Source organism: Sciurus vulgaris (genome assembly GCF_902686455.1).
Source record: "Sciurus vulgaris genome assembly, chromosome: X".
Classification (NCBI taxonomy): domain Eukaryota; kingdom Metazoa; phylum Chordata; class Mammalia; order Rodentia; family Sciuridae; genus Sciurus; species Sciurus vulgaris.
In genome coordinates this window covers 46056563-46083521 of record NC_136471.1, presented here as the reverse complement: position 1 = coordinate 46083521, position 26959 = coordinate 46056563, and positions in this window count along the sequence as shown.

Sequence of the window (26959 nt, the reverse complement as noted above, 5' to 3'; positions counted from 1 at the left end):
ATTAAAATGACAGTTATCAAGAACACAAACAATAATAGATGTTGGTGTGGATGTGGGGAAAAAGGAACACTTTTACATTGCTAGTGGAGTTGCAAATTGGTGTAGCCACTCTGGAAAGCAGTGTGCAGATTCCTCAGAAAACTTGGAATAGACCCACCTTTTGACCCAGTTATTACACTCCTCAGTTTATACCCAAAGAACCTAAAATCAGCATACTACAGTAACACAGTCACATCAATATTTATAGCAGCTAAGTTTACAATAGCTAGATTGTGGAACCAACCTAGATGCCCTTCAACAGATGAATGGATAAAGAAACAGTGGTATATATATACAATGGAATATTACTCAGCCATAAAGAATAATAAAATATGGCATTTGCGGGCAAATGGATGAATTTGGAGAATATCATGCTAAGTGTGATAAGCCAATCTCAAAAATCCAAAGGACGAATGATCTCACTGATAAGTGGATGATAACACATGATGGGGGGTTGGAGGGGGGCAAGAGTGGAGGAAGGAGGTACTGTATAGAGGGAAAAGAGGGGTGGGAGAGGTGGGGGGAGGAAAAAATAACAGAATGAATCAAATAGTATTACCCTTTGTAAATGTATGATTACACAAATGGTATGCCTCTACTTCATGTACAAACAGAGAAACGAGTTGTACCCCATTTTTTTACAATAAAAATAAATTTAAAAAAAGGAAAAGAAAACAGGTATGCTCTTTGAAACTCAGAAGCATCACACGAAAAACTTGGGAGAGGTTAAAAGAGCATGACTCAAGCATGTCCATGTTTATTAATCAGTCACTGCATATTCCTATAGTTGAGAGGCAGTTTCAGATTGTATCAAGTGTATATAAATCACATGAACACAATATGATTTATTTTTATGCAAAAACTACATTTGTTAATAAAGAATATATTAATAAACAAAATAATGATATATCACTGAGAGTTAATTTCTCAAAAGCAAAGAACCATCAGTCTTGATATGTTAAAGAACATTATATAATGCAATAGATAGTAGGTGGACAAGATAGATGTTTTGCATATCATCTATTCTCCTCCTGTACTCCTCATCTGATAGAGCTATATGAATATCATTAGAAGGATGCCAAACCTTCTTATGCCCAACTTACAAAATTCAGTTTTCCAACTAAATTAGCATTTTATTCAGAAAGAGCCCTCTGTCAACTAGCAAGGTTTGCTTGCCAAATTCTGATCAGAGCTCATAATGGTTACCCTCAAGCCTTCACAAGTTCCCTCTGAGTCAGAAGAAAATTCATTCATTGTCTAGTGTAATATTAAAGTGCTGACTCTATTTTGATCTTTTCTTTAGTAGTATATCATTCCTGGACAGAACATTAGGTGTATTTATAAATAATGCATCTGGCCCTCTTGAGTGGCTTGTAAATGAGTTCTGAAGACAATTGTAAAATAAAAGTTTAAATAAAAGTATTCAGCAACTCCAATATTGTAAAAATAGATGCTTACCTTCCATGATGTCCACATTGAAGGGTTGCTTTCTCTGTGTAGACCTGAGCAATTACAGAGATGAGGAATTCTTAGCCTTATCCTGAAGGATTTAATAGTCTAGTTGAGGATATTAAAAAGTGAAAAGGTTTTTATATAAACTCTGGTAAATTCTCTCTTAGAAGAAAATACAAGTGGTATGGGAATCCAAGGAAGGGCAGATAAACAAAGTAGAGTAGACTTTGTAAATTGGTACAGAAACATTTCATTAGATGAGTTCTGAGATATACCTGTTACAAAGTGTATCATGTATATCTATACTTACAAGTCATATTTTGGCATCTGCTCAAATATTGCCTAAATATTCCAAATTTAAAACAGTTACAGAATTGTTGCATTTCCTCTCCCCAATGAACTTATATAACCAAGCTTGAAGGAAGGTTGAGAAACTTTATTCAGCCTCTCTGTCATAATACCCTGAGTCCAAGCTAATTGACTTAGAATAAGATGAGCAATGAATTGAGAAAATAGGGTTAGGTTTCTAGATATAAGAGGCATTCATTCTTATGTGCATAAATCTTTATTTTTTCTCCCAAATGCTTCTGCCATCATACATGTTCTAATGTGTTCCTGATATTCCTGATGATATGAATCATAAGTTCATTCATCCCAATTAACAACCAAGCATGATGAATTTGACATTAACACATCCAATATATGTATTTGTAGCAAAACTTAAAATCTCCATTTCCTTTTCACTCTCCATTTCTCTTCTTGGCACTTTCCTTGGGATGACTATTTTCTTGTACTATGAATTAAATAGCAGTGAGAAGGACAGGGGTTAGCCTGTGTTTTAGACAGACAAAATTAGGCTATAGAAATCAAATGGTGTCCAGGGACAGTTATACTGAAGAGAGTTGAGAGGGTATTCTTTCTCTCTGACCTGAGCCAATAGGTCCACCTGAATTAATTCAGCTGGTCACCTTTTTACAAAATGCCATCTGTGTAAACTGGATTCAAAGTAAAACTGTATTACCTTGAACACACTCCATAGATGGGCTTATATTTCACATAGAAAATTTTGACTCAGAGAAAAGGATAACTACAGTGATTTTTAATCATTTTAATAAACTTTCAAATAACAAGTAACATGGGGAAGTGCTTTCTCCTTTCTTGCCATCATTACCCATAAACCATAGATGTTTTAAAGTATAGAATCAACTCATTTCAATACATATTTCTTAAAGGTATGTGAAGAAATGTAGTTATGTACAAGACAGACTTAATTCCTGTCCCCATGGAGCTTCTAGTCTGACAGCCAAGGTAAGTATTATACAACTAGTTATAGGTTTTATGACTATTGTGAAGAAAAGTTTACAAGGTTAGGGAAGTGTGTGAGGAGGCCTAACCTTCCTGTGCAGTAGATAGATGTGGTCCAAGTCTCATCTACACTTTGGCTTAGAGTTGCAAGGGGCAAAGGAAGGAATGGCCAGCCTCTTTTCTTTGTCTGTAATTCTTAGTATAGCTGAAGTATGCCTCAAAGTCACTGAGACACTTTGTTCAGAAGACATTGGTATATAATAGTCTCCAGTTGATCTTGTGCTTTATATACAGCTGTTTCCTCTCTAACCTTGGGTGTTTGCTGCTCTTTACACTCCTCCCAAGATAATGGAAAGTCATTTCAGCTTAGTGCTGAACTACCCATTCCTCATTTCTCTGTAGCTTTCTAGAAGACTTACCCTTGCCTGTCACTTGGAACTCTTTTTGGATATGTTCTCCAAGAATTCTATGGCATTCTCAGGCTCAGTTCTTTACCTATGTTCCATTTAATATCCAAAGCTTCTCCACCAGGAAGAAATGTAAAGAGTTAAATCTGGTTCTGGCCACTTCTATAGTACATTCATTGAAAGACTTCTTTGGCAAGTAGTGCATTTTCAGTAATAGTTAGTTTTCCCTATTAGTTAAAAAACATCAGAGAGCAGGAAAGTAATTTATAATAAAAGGGGGTCTGGGAAATCCAACAGTATTTGTCTTGAAACTTACAATGATTCAAATTTGCTTTCTGGGTCAAAAGGAAATGTAAAATAAAGAGGTGGGGGATCAGTAATTTTTTCTTTGCTCCACAAGTATTCTTCAGAAAACATGGTAAAATGTCTTTCAGAATATATTTAAAAGAGGCCTGAAAGTCTATTTTATTGTAGCCCAAGTGAAGGGCATGGAGAAGAGTACAATCTTCCCCTATCCCAATTTACCATGGTTCAATTTACAATGGTTCAGTTTTATTATGGTTAATGGCATTAAGCATTCGGGAGAAATAATAGTTTGATGATTGTTCCATTCCCCAGTTAGCTATACATGGTATGATCCTCACAGTGCTGGACAACAGGAGTGAGCAGCAGTTCCCAGTTAACTTCACAATCATAAGAGGAAATAACCCATATTCTACAGTTGCTGAGCTAGGATGTTCCATATGTCAAGTATATTATACACATTTTAATCATCCATTTTTTTCAATTTCTGATGGATTAGTGGGATGTTACCCCATTGTGAAGTTGTTCAATCTCAATTCTGGTTTACTTGGCAGATAAAAGATTTCTCTGGAATATGCTGAATGCAATAGGGTGATCAGGCTCTGGGCAACTCAACTTTCCTTTTCTAGGGCTCCATTTTATCATACATATGAGTGTACAACTGTAATTCCGTGGCTTTTTTCATCACTGTTGGTTTTCTACAGAGGCACCATCAGGAAGAATTATAGTGGGCAATCATTTGCCACTTAGGCACATCCACCCTGCCCCTTGTTTTCTACTAAAAGATCTCTGCTTTTCTCTTTCATGTTATCATTTACACATATGATTTCATTTGAACCACAAGGTTCATGTCTTGACAACCTTGTAAACCATTGTATTTGATGATTTTTAAGGAGTGTGATTCTTTTGATTGGTTCAGGTAGTCTGATTTGAGGGAGAATTTAGAAAAGTGAGTTGATGTGAGAGGATATGGCTTAATCAAACATCCCTGAAGCTCTAGAGGAGAAACATTCTCCCTTCTTGCATTTATATTTGCTGCTACTGAGTTAAGATATGATGGTACTGAAAACTGAACTCTCCCCCTGGCTGTACCAGATGGATTATCCTTGATGAAGTGGGTGGAGCTGGCAGTTTAAAGCTTGGAAAGTTGTAGTTAAGAAGTAGAGCCTCCAAGGGTTTCAATCACTGGTGCCTTACAATTTTGCAGTGAGCTAAGAAAGATATATGGCCAGGAATTCTGAATGTGAAGTCCATGGACTAAGGGAGAAGGGAGCCTTGGAAGGCTTTGAGTTTGTAGGGACGTTGCTTTTGGTCTTTGGATGACATCAGGGCATAGAGACCTGTTCAGAAGACAGGGTGATACCTCACCCATGTAAAGTAAGAAGCAGACAATGCTCCTAATAACACATACCATCTAGGGAAAAAAATGATCATCCTAAGAAATTTTGAGGGGCTTCAAGGTCTAGAGAACATCCCACTTACTTTTATTTGGGATTTTACCAAACAGAAACTTAGAATATGAGAAATCATCTTTATATTCTTTTTTATTATTGCAATTATATAACTTACTTTCCCCTTCATTTTGCTAAAAATTTTCTTTTGTAAATATGTCTTTGTAAAGTTCAAAGGATCTGTATTTCTTTAGGAATATCCTTGGCAGGGTTGACATCCTGGCCATGTGACCTGTGTAGTTGCTTGGTTTAATGCTCTACTGACACTGCCTTGAAATTCTTAATAACTTTTGAACAAGAGATTTTGCCTTTTCATTTTGCAGCAGGCTCTGCAAATTATATAGCCTATCCTTGCTATCCATTTTATCCTGATTTTTCTACATTATATGGTCCATAGACATAACAGAGAGAAAAGTAGCCATTTGAGTCTTGCTAGGTCTCAGACATCCAGAGTTTGTCATTGAACCTGAACGCCAGGTTGAAATAGCTAGAAATTGAGATGGCCTTGGTATTCAGGATTGGGAATGGAGTGTTTAGCTCCCTGAGGCCTACGTTTAGTGATTTCTGCGTTGCTCTTTAGGTAATTCATGTTTGTCTTATTGAATTATTTTTAAGGTGCCTCATGTGAGCTCTTTTGTAAACTTTGCCACAGAGGCAGAGTAGATAGACTGCTGGATTAGAAGGATTTATTGCTGCCACCAGATAAGAAAAGAGGACCCTGTAAACAGCTTTCTCCCACTCTGGAATGTTATAAAAAGTACAGATTGTAAGTGAAAGCTGGCACATGTCTTGGGCTCCCCTTCAAGACAGGTATTGAGGCATTATCAAGATTATTTATTGTTATTGTTTATAGAATTCTCATTAAGCCCTCAGGATGAGGCCTAATGTGATGGTTAACATTTCTGGGCTGTGGGCATCAGAGTGAAGAAATCTATCTCAGGCTTAGTAACCTGGACATAAGCTCCAAGCTAACAGGCATGACAGATTAAAAACCCATTTCACCTGGAGATAATGACACCAATAGGGTTGTTAGTTATTGAACCACCATCAGTAGGGTGCATCTCTGAGGGTGAATCCACCCTGAAAAATATTGGGTGTCCTTCTCACAGGGTGTCCTCAGAATTAGCACCAGAGAAATGCTGGTTATATGGAGGCATTCTGGCTGAAGGAAGTTTTACATTAAATCAACTTGCTAGTCAATAACCAGGGCTTTGCTGGTGCCTCTTCTGACCAGATGAAAAACCACCTCTCTTTTACTATTCTGTTTTTAAAAAGTATCCAAAGGAAGTGTGTATACTCCAAGTTCTCTCATGATAAGGAAAAAGCTGTAAAATGAGTATGTCAAACTATGGAAGCCTATTTTTGTTTACTCTTGTTATTTGCATCTTACATGGCCCTATCTGGTAATGGGTTATCATGTGTCTTCATCTTTCTAATCTGCTTCTTAAGATTTAATACAGGCAGATTAGCGTGTAAGTCTTCTACATACTCTTGGTGCTCAGGGACTTGTAGTGGTCTCTTACAGTTGCTAAAATCAATCTTACCCTGAGATAGAGGCATCCAGTTTGCAGTCTCCCTCCTGCAGTCACTTAGTGTTACTGATTTGAACTGAGAGAAAAGAAAGTTGGAACACATTTTTTTGGAATAAGCACTTTTTCAAAGGGCCGCCAGGAAGATTGTCCCCTTTTTTTCAGGATTATGTAGGATTGTTTGACATAGTGCCTAATTATTGAAGATTTCTCTGACATTTGAGAGTACCAACTAGGGATCATGCCCTACTAACACAGCTTACCACATGTGTGGGTGCACCTGTGACTATCCACAATAAAGGGAACTACCCACTTGCCTTGATATTTCATTCACTTTGTCTTGGTAAATTTTTGGAAAAGTCCTTTCCTAATACTGCTCTCCTTGACCAGAAAGCCTCCGTTGGGCCCTTACTCCTTTCCCAAACCCTTCCTTTGTGCCTCCCTCATGTGCTCCTATTTCCATGGAGCCTTCTCTAAATACTTCATCTCAAACACACCATCCTGTCCTTGAAATTCACATTAATTATCTTCTCTCTTAAAATACCTTTTCTTGTTATTAAGTCTCTTTATCCACATAGCTCCTGTGGGAGATATACTTACTTATTTTTTCATCCTGTAGAGTACGTAAACCACTTAATAAATGCTTGATTGATTATTAAGTCAGTGGAAGGGTTTAATCCCTGATGGTCTTGTTAAGAATGTCTTATCTGAGAAGATGAGATGTTTACAACTTCACACAAATAAGCACATTAGGATAAACCTAGGATAAAAGGCTGGGGTATTCTGGAGAACAAGAGAAAAGGAAAAGTAACTTAGTTGTTGTTTAGAATAATCATCAAAAATTGATTATCCTTTTTTAAATATGAGGAACTAGGCAGACGTAGGTTAACTGATTTGTCACCTATTAAGTGACAGAACCAAAACCTGAACCCAAATCCTCTGAGTAAATGCTATGTTCTTCCCTACTATGAAACATGGTATCCTGGCAACCTTGGATGGGTAGGTGTGGATCCTTCTCTTTTTCTGGGTCTCTCTTAAAATATAGCCCAGGAGAGTACGGGAAAGAAGACAGAAGTAGGGTGAAGGAATAGTAACTATACACCTAGAAATTTGAGCACTGACTAATTGCCATATGTGAATCAAACCTGTAATGCTAATGTCTCCTCATCTTCCCCTTTATTCTTCTAACAACTCCTCCCTTCCCCCTTTTTACTCTTCATCTTCACATTTGACCTTCCCACTCCTCCCTCCAAGTATCTAATTATAGTTTTGCAAGAAAAATTACAGAGTACATACTGCTATATTCACACCTGGAATTTACATTGATTTTATGGAATTGTGCTTTCAGTGTCACTTTGTGTTACATTCCCATAGCAACATCAAATAGTAGAATGGGAGAAAGAAAGAAACCTGAAAGCTCAGCAACTGCAGCTCCTAGAAATTGTTCTTGGCTATTACTTGGCTTTTCCTTGACAAATTGCCTATTTTTCTAGCTTTGTTTTACAAAATAAGCATTAATTAGAATGATATCACTTCATCCTTTGATTGTCTTCATTTGAAAAAAAAAATGATTGAAAAGGTGTTACTCTGTAATAACAGAAAAATGATTTTTGGATGGGAGACAGAGGAGAGGGTGTGAATTTGTAAAAGCACGCTGAAAATTCTTCTCTGATCTATAGTAAAAATCAGAGAAATTCGGGGGTCTCTCATCCATCCTTCCACCTACAGTGACCCTCCACTTGCAGAGATCTGTAGACTCAAAAAAAAGAAAAGCATCAGAGATCAAACTGTTGCCTTGGAGTCAGATCACAATTGTGTATTTAAGTTGTCCTTCTGGAGCCTGAGTCCTTGGCTGATTTTTTTGTCTTGTTTGACCAATGATCTGATTTTGCCTTTCAGATTTGTCTGAGTTGCTGGGTCCAATCTTTTATCTCCATCTACCCTATAAAATGATGTCTATTTTGCTGCCAGCCATGTCCTGTTGCTAGAGACTGGTGGTGTAGCATGGCTTGACTTCTCTTACCATGGGTAGTATTTTTTCAAGCCACTTTATAGTCTCAGCTCAATTGTCATCTCATCTGAGAGTTCTTCTCTGACCAATTTATATAAAATAGTTCCCCCTCCTTCATCCCTGCAAGAACTCTTGATCCCATTATTTTGTTTTATTTTCTCATAAAATATTTTTTTGCATTCTTCCCTTTTATTTTTTATTATTATTTTTATTTAGCTTTTAATTTCTTATAGACTGCATTTTGATTCATTGTACACAAATAGGGTATGTAATTTCATTTCTATGGTTGTACATGATGTAGACTCATACCATTCGTTTTATCATAAATGTACATAGGGTAATGATGTCTGTCTCATTCCACCATTTTTTATACCCCCTCCCTCTCATTTTCTTCTACATATTCCAAAATTCCCCCATTATTCTCTCATTCCCCACCCCCACCCCCATTATATATCATCCTCCACTTATCAGGGAAAACATTGGGCCTTTGGTTTTTTGAGCTTGGCTTATTTCACTTAGCATGATATTCTCCAATTCCATCCATTTATTTGCAAATGCCATAATTTTATTCTTCTTCATGTCTGAATAATATTCCATTGTGTATACATACCACTGTTTCTTTATCCATTCATCTGTTGAAGGGCATCTAGGTTGGTTCCACAATCTAGCTATTGTGAACTGAGCTGCTATAAACATTGATGTGGCTGTGTTACTGTAGTTTGCTGATTTTTGGTCCTTTGGGTATAAACTGAGGAGTGGAAGAACTGGGTCAAAAGGTGGGTCCATTCCAAGTTTTCTTAGGATTCTCCATTCTCCTTTCCAGAGTGACTGCACCAATTTGCAACTCCACCAGCAATGTAAAAGTGTGCCTTTTTCCCCACATCCATGCCAACATCTATTATTGTTTGTGTTCTTGATAAAAGCCATTCTAATTGGAGTAAGATGAAATCTTAGAGTTGTATAAAACATATTATTAACTGAGATTATCCAATGTGTTTACTTGTTTATTGTTGAATCACTTCCCCACTGGAATGTAGGAGTAGAAACATTGTCTGCCTTACATTCAGCACTTTATCTCCAGCTCCCAGCACAGAGTCTGGCCAAGAATAGACATTAAATAAATATTTGTTGGATAAGTGAGTGAATGAATGAATTAATCAAGTGCTTATTGAACACGTATTATGCTGTAAAATAAATATTGCTGGTCTCCTAGAGAGTTTACTTGTAGAGTAGCCGCATTTTGAAAGGTGAATGAATGTGTTCTGTATTTCTTTATTGCTTCCTGTGTCTGTAGCCCTCATTGCAGTAGCAACTCAAGAACTATTTCAGGCTTTTATGGTCAAAGATATTTCCAAAGTACTCTTCAGAGCTGGAGGGTTTATTTGGGCTTACCTCAGGTATGATTCTAGTCACTTTATGCTTTCCCCTAATCTACTGTTAGATAATTAAACTTCAAAAATATTGACACAGTTAATTCTGTCTCTCACTGTGGACCCAAAATGATCTCGAAGGTAAGTATACCTGGGAAGCTGAGAGTCAGGATTTCGTTTTTTTTGTTTTTTTTTTTAATTGTAAACAAATGGGATACATGTTGTTTCTCTGTTTGTACATGGCGTAAGGGCATACCATTTGTGTAATCATAAATTTACATAGAACAATGTTGTTTGATTCATTCTGTTATTTTTTCCCTTCCCCCCACCCCTCCCACCCCTCTTTACCCTCTATACAGTACTTCCTTCCTCCATATTGCCCCCCTACCTAACCCTAACTCTAACACTAATACTAACACTTCCCTCCCCCCCATTATGTGTCATCCTCCACTTATTAGCGATATCATTCGTCCTTTGGCTTTTTGAGATTGGCTTAACTAACTTAGCATGATATTCTCCAATTTCATCCATTTGCCTGCAAATGCCATAATTTTATCATTCTTTATGGCTGAGTAATATTCCATTGTATATATATACCACAGTTTCTTTATCCACTCATCAATTGAAGGGCATCTAGGTTGGTTCCACAGTCTGGCTATTGTGAATTAAGCAGCTATGCACATTGATGTGGCTGTATCTCTGTAGTATGCTGATTTTAAGTCCTTTGGGTATAGGCCAAGGAGTGGGATATTTGGGTCAAATGGAGGGTCCATTCCAAGTTTTCTAAGGAATCTCCACACTGCTTTCCAGAGTGGCTGCACTAATTTGCAGCCCCACCAGCAATGTATGAGTGTACCTTTCTCCACACATCCTCGCCAACACCTGTTGTTGCTCCTATTCTTGATAATCGCCATTCTAATTGGGGTGAGATGGAATCTTAGGGTGGTTTTGATTTGCATTTCTCTTATTACTAGAGATGTTGAACATTTTTCCATATGTTTGTTGATTGCTTGTAGATCTTCTTCTGTGAAGTGTCTATTCATATCCTTAGCCCATTTGTCGACTGGATTATTTGAATTCTTGGAGTAGAGTTTTTTGAGTTCTTTATAGATTCTGGAGATTAGTGCTCTATCTGAAGTATGATTGGCAAAGATATTCTCCCACTCTGTAGGCTCTTTCTTCACATTGCTGATAGTTTCCTTTGCTGAGAGAAAGCTTTTTAGTTTGAATCTATCCCAGTTATTGATTCTTGCTTCTATTTCTTGTGCTATGGGAGTCCTGTTAAGGAAGTCTGGTCCTAGGCCGACATGTTGAAGATCTGGACCTACTTTTTCTTCTATAATTTGCAGGGTCTCTGGTCTGATTCCGAGGTCCTTAATCCATTTTGAGTTTAGTTTCGTGCATGGTGAGAGATATGGTTTTAGTTTCATTCTGTTGCATATGGATTTCCAATTCTCCCAGCACCATTTGTTGAAGAGGCTATCTTTTCTCCATTGCATATTTTTGGCACCTTTGTCTAGTATGAGGAAATTGTATTTATTTGGGTTTGTGTCCGTGTCCTCTATTCTGTACCATTGATCTACCTTTCTATTTTGGTACCAATACCATGCCGTTTTTGTTACTATTGCTTTGTAGTAGAGTTGAAGATCTGGTATTGCAATACCCCCTGTTTCACTCTTCCTGCTAAGGATTGCTTTCTTAGAGGTAAATGAGAACAAAGAAACATCATATCAAAATCTCTGGGACACTATGAAAGCAGTACTTAGAGGGAAATTTATTTCATGGAGCGCATTTAATAAAAGAAGTAAAACTCAACAAATAAACGACCTAACACTACAGCTCAAAGCCCTAGAAAAAGAAGAACAGAACAGCACCAAAAGTAGTAGAAGACAGGAAATAGTTAAACTCAGAGCTGAAATCAGTGAAATTGAAACAAAAGAAACAATACAAAAAACTGACAAAATAAATAGTTGGTTCTTTGAAAAAATAAACAAAATTGATAAACCTTTAGCCACACTAACAAAGAGAAGACGAGAGAAAACCCAAATCACTAAAATTCGGAATGAACAAGGAAATATCACAACAGACAGGATTGAAATACAAAACATAATTAGAAGCTATTTTGAAAATCTATACTCAAAAAAAATAGAAAATTTCGAAGACATCAACAGGTTTCTAGAGACATATGAATTGCCTAAACTGAACGAGGAGGACATACACAATTTAAATAGACCAATTTCAAGTACTGAAATAGAAGAAGTCATCAAAAGCCTACCAACAAAGAAAAGTCCGGGACCAGATGGGTTCTCAGCCGAGTTCTACAAAACCTTTAAAGAAGAGCTCATTCCAATACTTCCCAAAGTATTCCATAAAATAGAAGAGGAGGGAACCCTCCCAAACTCATTCTATGAAGCCAATATCACCCTGATACCTAAACCAGACAGAGACTCATCAAGGAAAGAAAATTTCAGACCAATATCCTTAATGAACATCGACGCAAAAATTCTCAACAAAATTTTAGCAAATCGCATACAAAAACATATTAAAAAGATAGTGCACCATGATCAAGTGGGTTTCATCCCAGGGATGCAAGGTTGGTTCAACATCAGGAAATCAATAAACGTAATTCACCATATCAATAGACTTAAAGTCAAGAATCACATGATTATTTCAATAGATGCAGAAAAAGCACTTGATAAAATACAGCACCCCTTCATGCTCAAAACACTAGAAAAAATAGGGATAGTGGGAACATTCCTTAACATTGTAAAAGCCATTTATGCTAAGCCCACGGTAATATCATTCTAAATGGTGAAAAACTGAAAGCATTCTCCCTAAAAACTGGAACAAGGCAGGGATGCCCTCTTTCACCACTTCTATTCAACATCGTTCTTGAGACTCTGGCCAGAGCAATTAGACAAACCAAAGAAATTAAAGGGATACGAATTGGAAATGAAGAACTCAAACTATCCCTGTTCGCTGATGACATGTTTATATATTTAGAGGAACCTGGAAATTCCACCAGGAAACTCTTAGAACTCATAAGTGAATTCAGTAAAGTAGCAGGTTACAAGATCAATGCCCATAAATCCAACGCATTTTTATACATAAGTGATGAACCTTCAGAAAGAGAAATTAGGAAAACTACCCCATTCACAATAGCCTCGAAAAAAATAAAATACTTGGGAATCAATCTCACAGAAGAGGTGAAAGACCTCTACAATGAGAACTATACAACACTAAAGAAAGAAATTAAAGAAAACCTTAGAAGATGGAAAGATCTCCCGTGTTCTTGGATAGGAAGAATTAATATTGTCAAAATGGCCATACTACCTAAAGTGCTATACAAATTCAATGCAATTCCAATTAAAATCCCAATGACGTACCTTACAGAAATAGAGCAAGCAATTATGAAATTCATCTGGAAGAATAAGAAAGACAGTCAGGATTTCTACCATGTGTACCCAAAGAGGTAGTGAGGTCAAACAGACCTCTTTATGCTGATTAAAGTATTTTAGTAATTTACTTTAGGATTATTGACTTCTTTTTGATAAAAAACGAAGTTTTAAAGAGAAGTACTCCCAAGCAAGAAAAAAAAAAAAGTGCTTTGTTCCAGGTGCAGAAAGTAGGACCCTCTAAAGTACAGCTGTTCCTAACCACCACTATTAAGGTAATTTAGAACATAGTCTTCTATTGGCCAGACAGAATGCTAAATATTTTTGGGCTTTCACTCCAAGGAAAAGATGAGCTGTACCAACATTCCAGTTCAGAGACAATGGAAGGTGCCATTCTAAAGACCCTAGTTATATTGTTTTAAATTACTCCTCTCTATAATTCTGGGGAGATTTCACATTTTCTACCTCAAAGCTTCGTAATTCACTGACCTTTTTTGAACCTCTGCTTTCCCCATTTAGACCATGAGGCTATCTACCTAATAGGAGTGTTGGATGGCTATTATCTTATTTTCTCTGTCTGGGTAATAGTTCATACACATGCTAGGCATTATTGTGGTCATTGTTAATGGTTCTCATTATTCACCTGCTTTTATTCATTCCTGAAAGTGCTAATAGTAATCAGTTCTTCTCATTATGTGTCTGCCTGCTAGAATGAAAATACCTGTAAATTTTGGGATCTGGGTGAACAGATATCAAATAGTTTACTGAATCTGATAGTATTTAGTCATTGTATTTTGGAAGTCAGATCTGGATTTAACCAACTTATGATAGTGTTTTGTAGGTTTTAGTTTATATATGTTGAGCTTTATTTTAAAAAGTTAAAAATGTATTACCTTCACATTTTGATTAAGAAAAAAAATTGAGTAATCTTAAGGCAGTAGTTAACACATTTGCTCTTCCAACCAAGAGGTTTCACAGTAAATCTAATTATTCATATGTAATTGCATCTCACACAGTAATGATATTTGCATAATGGGAAATTGTTTCCTTCAGGAATGTCCAGTATATCCTGCACACATCAGGAAAACATTCTGATATCTAGGTGCTTCTCATGGACAATAATGGGGTCAATACCCTCACCTGCCATTCCAAATTAGAAATCACTCCTGGATCTTGTTGTGCCCTAAGGGCTAGTAAATAGATTTCATGCTTCTGGACCCAAATAACTTATCAGCAATGTCCTTCACCTTCCTTAGGCCAGTCTGTATGTGTCCTGAAATAGATGACAATTTTAAGTTTGGAGAACAAATTGGGTCAGAAGATAAACAAAGTGCTTTCTCCCTCTTTTTTTCCTTCTTCCACACTTCCTCTACCTCAAGTCTATTGTTTATACCATTTTTATTTTAATCGTGAGTCAAGATATTCTTATTTAAAACTAAAAAAACACAGTATCTTTGCAAATAAAATAAACATAAGGGTAAGTTTCTGTCAAGTATGTTTCAATTTTATTACATTTCCCAACATAGGGTTTTGTGTGATTATGCAGACACTACTCTTTACAGATCTAAGGTACACAAGTACTTTTGATGACCTATGAGATTTCATTGTGAGCACATGTTATGTAAGATCCACTGGTAATCCAGGATGAATATGAAAATGGCCCAATAACTGCTTTTTATAATTACTATCCATTTATATTCATTCATTTCAGTCAATTCCTAAAGAAAAGCTTCAGAGAAAAATCCTCCTTTGTGTTTGCCTGAGAAACTTGGGTCATGATTGACTTGTCATTTTATATTGCATTACCAGTCTTTATCATAGAACTACATTTTGCCAGGGAACCGCTTCTTATGTATGCAAGAAAAAGAGTAAATAACTCTCTACCCATTGCTCTATCTGAATCAACATCAAAGACATGTATTTAAAACTTAGGAATAATAGTTTGAACAATATTGCAAACTAGATGTCCTAGAAATCCTTTTGACAGTATACCTCAAAATACTGAAAGATGTAAACATTCATTTAAAATGTGTACCTATTTTCACAGGAAATTCTGGGAATATAGGAAAGAATCCTGAAAAATAGGGGATTCGGAAACCAGAATAGTAAGATAATAATGAAGTTATAGCTGCCCTGGGAATATTTTTGCATCTTAGTAATCTATACTCTTGGATTTTCATGTTGATAAGGGACAGGAGTTGAAACCATTTTTATTCCTGGTGGTAATTTGGGACTAAGACTGCAAGTTCAATCTCTACAATGATACATCTGCATAGAAACAGTGGAGTAAAAGTATATAGTCATGAATGATGGAAACTACAGGTTAATTAGTCTGTCTCAGTTCTGTGAGGTATAAAATTGTGAAATGCAAGACTGTAAACAGAAGTCTGCCATTGTACAGTATGGAGTTCAAATTTGAAATATCTATATGGTCCTGGAAATGTCAAGGAGAGAAAAACTTAAAGGCATTCCAGATTGGTTTCACCTCAGGGCTCTTGGAAGATGCAAGATCAGTTCTTCCTGGAGGTTATTATCTTAACCCAGGTTTTGCAGATTATCCATAAATCAAATCCCCATGATTATAAGCTCACAATTCAAAGTTATAAAACCACATTGAAAAAAAGCCACCTTGAGTGCAAGTCAGCAGAAACAACAAAACAGCAGAATTAGACCTTTAAGAACTTTGGATATTGATATTATAAAACACTAGATATATTATTTCTGTTTAAATTATAAAAATAAAAAGATGAATCAGAAACATGAATGAGGAAGGTACAATACAAAGATAAGATATATCTGCAGAAGATTCAAGTGAATTTATGGAAAAGAAAAGCATAGTGGATGTATTAAATAGTAAATTATGCATAAAAGAGAATTGAGTTAGAAGACAAATCTGATACTTTCAGACTGTTCTACAGAGAGAAAAACAGATAAAGGATATAGAAAGCAGGAAGGGTAGAATGACAAAATGTATCGTATGTCTAATTGGAGTTCCAAAAGTAAAGAAAGAATGAAACAGGGGATTGGGGGAGAGATATTAAAAGAGATAAAGGATGAGAATTTTCTTGAATTAATGAAAGATTATATATAAAATAAATCATCACCCATACTTTGAATAGTGAAACTACAGAACAACAAAACTATGAAGAATGTGAAATTTTAAAAAATAAATGAAAAATCAACTCAGGCCTTCTGCCTCCAAATTATATAAAGGGGAAGAAACTAACTGTAGGAAAAGAATGGTATATAGAAAACACCAAGTAAAATGGCAGAATATATGAATAATCACAATGATATAAATGGACAGATGTAACAAGTTGAAAGACAATGGTTTTCAAATTACATCTTTAAAATATGCCTTTAGAAGACTAAAATATAAGGGATATTGAAACATTGAAAGTAAAAGAATGGTTAACTATTTATTGGGAAAATACTAATGTATCTTAATATTTGCATAACTATATTATATGTAAGATAAAGTAGAACTTAAGGCTAGTTTAAAAAATGAATGAGAAAAAAAGGACCCTTATATAATCATTGAAAATTCAGTTCACTAGGAAATTCTAGAAATTCTACATTTGAATTCACCTACTAAACCAGTTTCACAGCGTGTATGTTGAAAACTGACCAAATAACAGGGAGAAATGCACAAATTCACAACTATGGGGGAAGTTTTCAATCCTTCACTCAAAATAATTGATAAATTAAAAACCAAAAAATGTTGGGAAGGGTATAGGCAAACATGCTTTTTCTGTAATTGGTCCAGATAGTAAATATTTTAGATTTTGTAGTCTTTATAATCTATTCAGATGTGCTAATAGAGTGTAAAATTAACCATAGATAGTACTTGAGTGAGCATGGATATTTACAATAAAACTTCATTTATGAACATTGAAATTAATTGCCATATCTTTTTTATGTGTTATAAAGTCTACTTTTGGTAATTTTCAACCATTTTAAAATATGAAAATAGTGTTTAGCTCATAGACCAAAAATGTGTAGTAGACTAGACTTGGCCCATGGACCACAGTTTCCCACCCCCAAAATAAAAAAAGACTAGTACAACAAAATAAGCTTAATAGAGTGGAAAACCTTGCATCTAGTAATTAGGCAATACATATTATTCTCCACAGTATATGGACTATTTACTAAAATTGTTATATATTAGGGCATAAAGAAAGTGTCATTATATCTAAAGTAATTCATATAACACAGACCATATTCTCTTAACTCATCAACTTATACATAGAGATTTATTTTTAAACAAAATGTATGAAAAAAATTAAATTAACAAATATTCATGGGTCAAAAAGTTCATATTGAATATTTCATAAATATAATGAAACAAAGGGAAAAATCTACATGTGAAAACTGTATTAAATAAAGAAACTGATACTTAGGTAGAAGTTCTTAGCATTAAATAATTATAAAACTAATGATTTTATATTAATGAACTAAGTGTCTAATTATAAAGACTAGCAAAAGAACAAAATAAACACAAAGTAGAAATAAGAAAAATGAAGACATTTAATAATGAAGCAGAAAAAATATAATTGAGTCAATAGAACCCAAATTTGGTTCTCTGAAAAGACTAATAAAATAGAAAAACCAAAGGGCAATATGTATTGGGAAGAGAGCAATGAAAAAGTAAGAAAGGGAGAGAGAAAGATGACAAATAAATGATGAATAATACAGGATTTAGCAGAATATGGCTAGAAATGAAGTAGCAAATAAGAAAATACTGCAAAAACCCATAACTTTATACCAGTATAAGTAAAAACTCAGATATAATGCAGAATTTTTCTTTTGCTATCAGGGATTGAGCCCAGGGACACCTAACCACTTAACAACATCAGTATATTTTATTTTTGAGATAGGGTCTCGTCAAGTTTTGAGACTGGCTTTGAGCTTGCTATCCTCCTGCCTCAGCCTCCCAAGCTGCTGGGATTACATGTGTGTGCCACTGTGCCTGGCTAAAATATGCACTTTTTAAATGAAAACCATAACTTGCCTAAAAAATCCTCAGAAGAAAGAGAAAACAGGACTATATAATTATCAGGGAAATCTGAAGTTTTTGAAAAACAGAAAACCACTGAAACCACAGGAAAATTTTATTCATTGAAGGAACAGATAATTCCAAATTCATATAAACTCCCAAAGACATAAATCATGTAGTCCCTTGTTCATTTAAAATTATAATTTTGATTCCAAAACCAGATAAAACTATAGGAAAGATGAGTAGTATGAAGGAAGCTTATTATGAGTGCCAGTAAAAAATCTTAATTTAAATATTGACACAATGAGCTAAGCAGTGTATAAATATGATGATACATCATACCAAGCTCAGTTTCAAGTAATCTAAGGTTGACTGAACATTTGAGAAAATACTAGTGTAAATCATCAAACTAACAGAAAATGATAACAGCTCAATAAATATAGTAAAAACACATAATAAAATTCAAACAAACCAAAATGCAGTTCTTAACAAACTTGGAAAGTGACTTATAAAATATATCTACAAAACAATCTGCTACAATTATTATACTCGGTGGTGAACTATTAGGTGATTCCCCCTTGAAAATCAAGGGACAAAATTGTTCACTATTGTCATTTCTACTCAGCAATATACAAGAGGCCTCAGTCAGTGCCATAAAACAAGGAGAACGAATGAAGTCAATTATTGGAATCAAGAAACAAATAGAGACTTTATGATTTGTTTAGATGGAAAATCTGATATAATCTAAAACTCTTAATGTTTAGTTTAACAAAAATAGTCATATTCCTCCATATTAGCAATAAACACTTGGAAATATAAAAATTTTAGGAAGGATACTGATTATAATTACAAAAATTAAGGGTACATAGTAATAAATTTAACTAAGATGTTTAAAATCTTAATGGAGAAAATATAGGATTTTATTGAGAGACATTAGACTTAAATGGAGATATAAAGCATGTTCACAGAGGACTCACTATGATAAAAATGACAGTTCTATTTAATGAGCATATTCAATGCAATTCCAATAAAAATCCCACTTTTCTGTGATAGCATGCAAGCTGATTCCAAAACACAGAAGGAAAATAACTTAAAACATCCAAGGGCATGTTTATGAAAGTACAAAGATGGGGAAAAGACATGGCTTACCAAACAAAAGTTACCTTAAAAATATAGTATATAAGATAATTTTCTTACATAACTCTAGACCAACAGACTTGAATAAAGATATCAGGAAAAGTTCTTCTTATAAAGAAAAACTTCATAGGAGAGAGTTAACTTTGGAGGTTAGCTGGGAAGGGAAATGCAGATCAATAACTGGTTACTGGGCCACTATTATACACATTTAAAAGAGGGGTATTACCATATTGCACCACACTTAAATATAACTTCTAGGCATTTTAAAGCTATAAAAAGAAAACCTAAATATTTAGAACAATTTAAAGGAGTCTAACTATGACTTCAGGGTAGGAAAGTATTTCTTTAAAACGTTTCAAAAATAAAGCTAATCTAGATGAAAATAAACTTAAAGGAAAAGGTTAATTCATTTTCCTACCCTGAATTCTAGTTCTATTATAATTAAAATCTTCTCATCATAAAAATTTCTTTAAAAAATTAAAAGATAAAGACTGGAAGAAGCAAAAATTGAACTAATATTCAGTATCTAGTATAAAATAAAAATAGTTACTACTAATCAATAGGAACAAATAATCCAAGAGAAAATTACGCAAAGGTTATAAGCAGGCAGTTCACAGAAGAGGAAGCCTGAATGACCAATGTATATAGGAAAAGAAGTTTCATTTGAATTAAAATTAGAGGCATATGAAATTGTATTTAAAATATGTAATTTATCCACCTCCCAGATAAGTAAAAATTTAATGTCTGACTATAACTTTTGTGCAAGTATGTGAGAATGGACACTCTCAAAATAGATGAAATATTTGCAAGTTCTGTGAGAGACAATATGTCAATATTTAGTGAATTTGAAGGTGAACATACCCTACAAATAAGCATTTCCACTCCAAGGTCTAATCTCTTGAGAAATTTTGCACATTGACACCAAAAGACATGTAAGATATATAGAAGAATATTTTGGCTTATAAGACAAAAGAAAGAAATTAAACAATACATCTATCATTAATGGGAATTAATAAATTATAGCATAGTCATAAAATGAAAGAGTGAAAATAAACTAGAGATAAATATATCAATATAATATTAATGTTCAAGGAAAAATAAAATACCTGTCAAAATGTGTGGTATTGGTCCATTTCTACAATTTTTAGACAGGTAAAGCAACATTATAGATTGGAGATACTTCCATATAGATAGGCATGTTTATAAGAGTGAAAGACAATGAACCACATATTAGGGGAATAGGAATAGGAATGCAAAGGTGGAAGACTAAATGAAAGGCTTCAACTGTATTTGTTATCTTTCTACACAGGTTGACTATCATGTGTGTTAATTACATTAATATTTTGAATATCAGAAATACTCATAATACTTTTAATAGTAGCTTACTATGTCCACTCTACTCTGTACTACATTTTCCTCCTGAACTCCTGTTTTACTTGGCGACATACAAATCCAGTCACCTACATTTGAATCCTCAGCCTCATCTCAGAGTCCTTCATTTTCAGTGCCCTTCATAGTCATTTGGCATCCTTATAGCATTTCCCTTATGAGGATTCATGTCTGCTCCATTTTTTTTATTCTGCGACTGCCTGTTTGTTACCCTTTACAGTGATCATTGCATTGACTACCTCAGTGGTCTCACTGCCTTCAAGCAAATGATTCTTAACCTTGGATGCACACTGGAATCAAGTGGGGAATTTAAAGAATTAAATCTGGATCCCACCCTAAGGATTTCATTAAAATGATATGTTGTGGAACTTTTGTATTTTTTTCAAGAATTCTGATGATTCTAATGTTCAACCAAAATGGAGAATGATATCTCTAGGTCAGGGGTTGGTATACTGTTTCTGTAAAGGGTTACATAGTAAATATTTTAGGTTTTGTGGGTCAGATAGTCTGTTTCAACTACTCAGTTTTTCTATGATAGCTTAAGAGCAACTATCCATGATACACAAATGAAGTAACCTAGCAGTGCTTCAATAAAACTTTATTTATAAAAACAGGCAGCAGGCCCAGATTCAGCCCACTAGCTTTAATTGTTGACCTTTGCTCTAGATCAGTGTTTCTCACATTCGAGAATGTATCAGATCACTGGCAGGGCTTCTTGATATACAGATCGCTAACCCCTCCCCCAGTGTTTGATCCAATAGATGGATAATGCAGACAAGAATTTGTATTTCTAACAAGTTTCCAGATACTGCTGGTCTGGAAACAACATTTTGAGAGTCATTGATCTAGACCCTCTGAGTTTCTAGTCCATTACATACCCTGCTTTGTGGTTGTTTACTAGAGTCCATATTTTGGACTTCTAATTGAAGTTGGTAAAAGAGTAAAATAATTTGTTTAATAAAGTACCACAATGAAAACGAACATCACAGTTAATTATAAAACTCCAAGAGTAATCTCAATGATGTTGGGAACAAGGCATTCACCACTATTATTTGACTTAGTTCTAGATGTACCAGCTACTGTGATTACATAAAGAGGAAATAAGGTATTCAAACACTGAAAGAAAATACACAGTGATGATCATTTGCAAATGATATGATTATATACCTGCAGGGTCCATAGTACTAAGTGGAAATTATCAGAATTATATGAGCATAAATATATGAGTATAATACCTCACGGAAACACAGAAAATACAACCACAATTTTCATAAGTAAAAGCAACTAAATCCTAGCAGAAAGAATTTATAGGAAAAATATGAAGAAAGTTGAAAGTCTCTTGAGGTGATAGATAGAAATACTTTGTATTTGGATAGAAAGATCATATTGGAAAGATGTTAAAATTTAATATCCCAATTAAAATACCAACAGAACTATGGACTAGGTATAATAATTTCAAATACATATAAATGTTAAAATAAGCTTGTAGGAATAGCTAAGAAAATTAGGAAAAAGAGAAGTAATAAATATTAACTTTGTAACATATTCTGTAAGCTACTATAATTAAAACTGCAGAATAGAGAGATCAAAACTATATTTTTATTCCAGAAATAGACTCAAACACTAATATACATACTTAAAAGATAATATAAAGAGATGGGATATTATGTTGAACTGACTCTCGATTTAGCGAGAAAAAAAAAGTAACGATAAATCTCTATCTCATTAGTTATACTAAATTAATTCCAGAAAGGTCATATATGTGAGGATAAAATGGGTGAAACTGTAAAAGTGTTAGAAATAAATATGGACCATGGGGGAGGTGAGGGTAAGAGATCTTGAAATACGAAGGACCTAAGACGCAAAATAGATACTCTAGTAGAAATATTAATAAATGTCACTATATAAATTTTAACATTCTTCACAGGAAAAATATAATGAAAATGGAATAGTTGGGGAATATTTTGTAAAATGTGACAGATAAAAGGTTAATAACTTGCTTTCTTATGAATCAATACATGATAATTCAATACAAAAGGAAAAATACATGAATAAACAATGCATTAAAGAAAAAGTATAAATGACTTATAAATGCAAGAAGCAACCTTCAGTTATCTTCATGAGTAAATGCATAAAATGAATAGCAAATAATAAGTTTTGATAATAAGCAGTGTTGGAAAGGAAACAGATAATATAGTTTGAAGCTATTACTAGAACTCTAACAATGAATAGTTCTCAACTGAGGGCAATTTTGCTCACAAAAGGACATTTGGCAATGTCTAGAGTCATTGTTCATTATTACAACTGGAGAATGTGCTCCTGGAATCTAGTAGATAGAGGCCACTGATGTTGCTAAACATCCTACAATATATAAGACAACTCCCTACAACAAAGAATTATCTGACCAAAAATTAGACCAATTGTGTCAAGGCTGAGCAATGCTACTAAAGATAAACCTGTGCCCACATGATGTTCAAGGGTGTTATTTGCTATATTATTCATAAAAACAAAAGACTGGAAGCAATCTAGATGTCCATCAATAGGTGTAGGGCCAAATAAAGTATGACACATTTACAGAGTGCTCTTATACAATTCATAATAAGATAGATAAATGGTGATAAAATATTTATAATAGATGCTATGAAAAATATCAGGGTACATAAAAGCACATACAATATCTCCCCATTTGAAATATGAAGGACCCAAGACACAAAACAGATACTTTAGTAGAAATATTAATAAATGTCACTATATAAATTTTAACATTCTTCATAGGAAAAATATAATGAAAGGAGGTATATATTAATATGCATACAGGTATACATTTGAGAAGGTCTGTAAAGATGCATAAGAAATGATTGAGAATGGCCTCCTGGATAATGGATCTAGAGTGGGAGATATATTTTTATTGTGTTCTGTTTGGTATCATTTGAAATTTTACTTTAAAAAAGTAGTATTTTCTTTTTCTTCTTCTACTTTTCATTTATTTATTGTGGTATTGGGAATCGAACCCAATAGCATTGTACCACTGAGCCATGTGCCCAGACCTGCTTTTTATTTATTTTGAGTCAGTATCTCATTCATTGCTGGGACTGGCCTCAAACTTGTACTTGTACAAGTAGCTTTGATTGCAGGTGTTCACTATAGCACCAGGCCTCATTTTCATAGTTTTATTTTGATTATATTCTGGTACCAGGGATTGAATCCAGGGATGCTTAACCACCAAGTCACATTCCAATAACTTTTTAAAAAATTTTTTAAATGTTTATTTATTTATTTATTTATTTTTCTAGGTTGCTTAGGGCTTCCCTCATTTTCATAGTTTTAAAGAAACCTAAGCTGATGATTTTACTCTAACTTGCCTTCCAAAGCTTTCTCTTCATTTTGTCTGTAAATAGGAGTAAATTCCAGGGATAGAGGACAAAGGTCTTTTTTTCTCTCTGTACTCTCCACCTATAGAGGTTTTCTCCTGATTCACATATTTTTGTTTCCACTAATAGCAAGTTTATTTTATGTATTTATTTTTATTAGAGGTTTATAGTTATACTAGTTGGGTTCATTCTAACAAACTCATACATGCATGGAAATCAAATTCAGTTCATGATCTCCTTCCTTTTTTCTTCCCTTCCTCCCTCCTATTTCCATTCTGAACTCTACTAGACTTCCTTTTGCTAAACTATTTATTTGTATTTGATTGGTTCTTTATTTAATCTTATTCTTCCACCCCCTTTCCTTTATTTTACTCTAGCTTCCACTTGAGAGTAAACATTTGACCTTTGAGTTTCTGAGTTTGGCTGATTTCACTTAGCATGACCCACTTCCATCCATTTACCAGCAAATGCCATAATTTTATTCTTTTTTATGTGACTGAGTAGAACTCCAATGTATGTGTGTGTATCACAATTTCTTAATCCAATCCTCTATTGACAGGTATCTGGGTCTTTGGGGAAAATACCCAGGAGTAATAGCTTGGTTATATGGTGGTTCCATCCGAAGTTTTTGAGGACTCTCCCTATTGCTTTTCAGAGTGGTTAGACTAGTCTGCAGTTCTACCAATGATGCACAAGTGTATCTTTTTCCCCACAACCAGCATTTCCTCTTGCCAGCATTCATTCTTGTTCATATGTTGATAATTGCCATTCTCTCTGGATTGAGATGAAATCTTAGTGTAGATTAAACTTGCATTTCCCTTTTGGCTGAAGAGAGCATTTTTATATCTATCTATCTATCTATCTATCTATCTATCTATCTATCTATCATTACCTTTTGTGTTTATTCTTTTGAGAAGTTTCTGTTTAGTTCTTTTGCCCATTTATTGATTGGGTTATTTTCTCTTTTGTAGGTGTTAAGTTTTTTGAGTTTATTGTACATTCTGGATATTAATACCCTATTGGAGGCATAATAGGCCAAGATTTTCTCCCATTCTGCAGGCTCTCTCTTCATGCTCTTAACTGTTTCCTTTGTTATGAGGAAGCTTTTTAGTTTGATGGTATCCCACTTATTGATTCTTGGTTTTATTTCTTGTGCTTTGGGGGTCTTGTTAAGGAAGTCAGTGCTAGCACACCTACATGATGGAGTGTTGACCCTATGTTTTGTTCTAGCAATTGTAAAATCTCTGGTCTCATTCTTTAGTCTTATCCATTTCAAAGTTTTGTGCAAGATGAGAGGGACCTAGTTTCATTTTTTTACATATAGCTATCCAGTTTTCCCAGCACTATTTGTTAAAAAGCTGTCTTTTCTCCAAGATGTATTTTTGGCACTTTTTAAAATATCAGACAGCTATTAGTATGTGGATTTGTCACTGTGTTTTCTATTCTATGTCATTGGTCTTCATGTCTGTTTTGATGCCAAAACCATGTTGTTTTTGTCACTACCTCTAGTATAATTTCAGATCAGGTATTGTTATGCTCCCTGTTTTACTTTTCTTGCTTAGTATTGCTTTGGCCCTCCTGGGTCTCTTATGGTTTCAGATGAATCTAAGAACTTTTTTTTATCAATTCTGTGACAAATATTACAGATATTTTGATGGGGGTTGCATTGAATCTGTTTATTGCTTTTTGTAGTATGACTATTTTGACAATATTAACTCTGCCTATCCAAGTACATGGGATGTCCTTCTATGTTCTCAGATCTTCTTCAACTTCCTTCTCTAGTGTTCTATAATTTTCATTGTAGACTGCTTTTACTTTTTTGATTAGATTATTTACCTGGTATTTCATTTTGGGGGGTTATTGTGAATGGGATAGTTTTCCTGATTTCTTCCTCAGCCAAATCACTGTGGGAATATAGGAACTTTATTAATTTCTGAGTGTTGATCTTATATACTGCTCCTTTGCTAAACTCATGTATAAGCTCTAGAAGTCTTCTGGTGGAGTTTATTGGTTCTTATAGATATAGTATATTATTAGAAAACAAATAGTTTGACTTCTGCTTTTCCTATTTGTATCCCTTTGATTTCTTTTTCTTGTATGATCACTCTGACTTATGTTTTGAAGACTATATTGAATAGGAGTTGTGAGAATAAACAGACTTGACTTGCTGCTGAATTTAAAGGAAATGCTTTTAGTTTTTCTCCATTAAATATTATGTTGGCTTTTGGTTCTTCATAAATGGACTTTATAATATTAAGGTAAGTTCCTTTGATCCCTACCTTCTCTGGTGTTTTTAACATGAATGAGTGCTTGAATTTATTGAAGATCTTTTCTGCATCTATTGAATGATCATGTAATTTTTGTCCTTAGTTCTGTTTAAGTGATGAATTATTGTTATGGTTTGGATATGAGGTGTCCCCCCAAAAGCTCACATGTGACACAATGCAAGAAGGTTCAGAGGCGAAATGATTTGGGTTGTAAGAATCTTAATCCATATCAGGAGATTAAATTACTGATTCGGTTAACGGGTTTGTAATTGAAGTGGTAGGGTGTGACTGGAGGATATTGGAATTGGGTTGCGGCTTTAGGTATATATTTCGTATCTGGAGTGTGGAGTCTCTCTCTTTCTCTCTGCTTTCTGATCACTCTCCCGCTGTATGGAGCCAGCCTTCTATGGACTAAGACCTCTGAAACTGTGAGCCCTAAGTAAACTTTTCCTCCTCTACAGTAGTACTGGTTGGGTCATTTAGTCACAGCAGTGAAAAAGCTGACTAAAACAATTACATTTATTGATTTACATATAT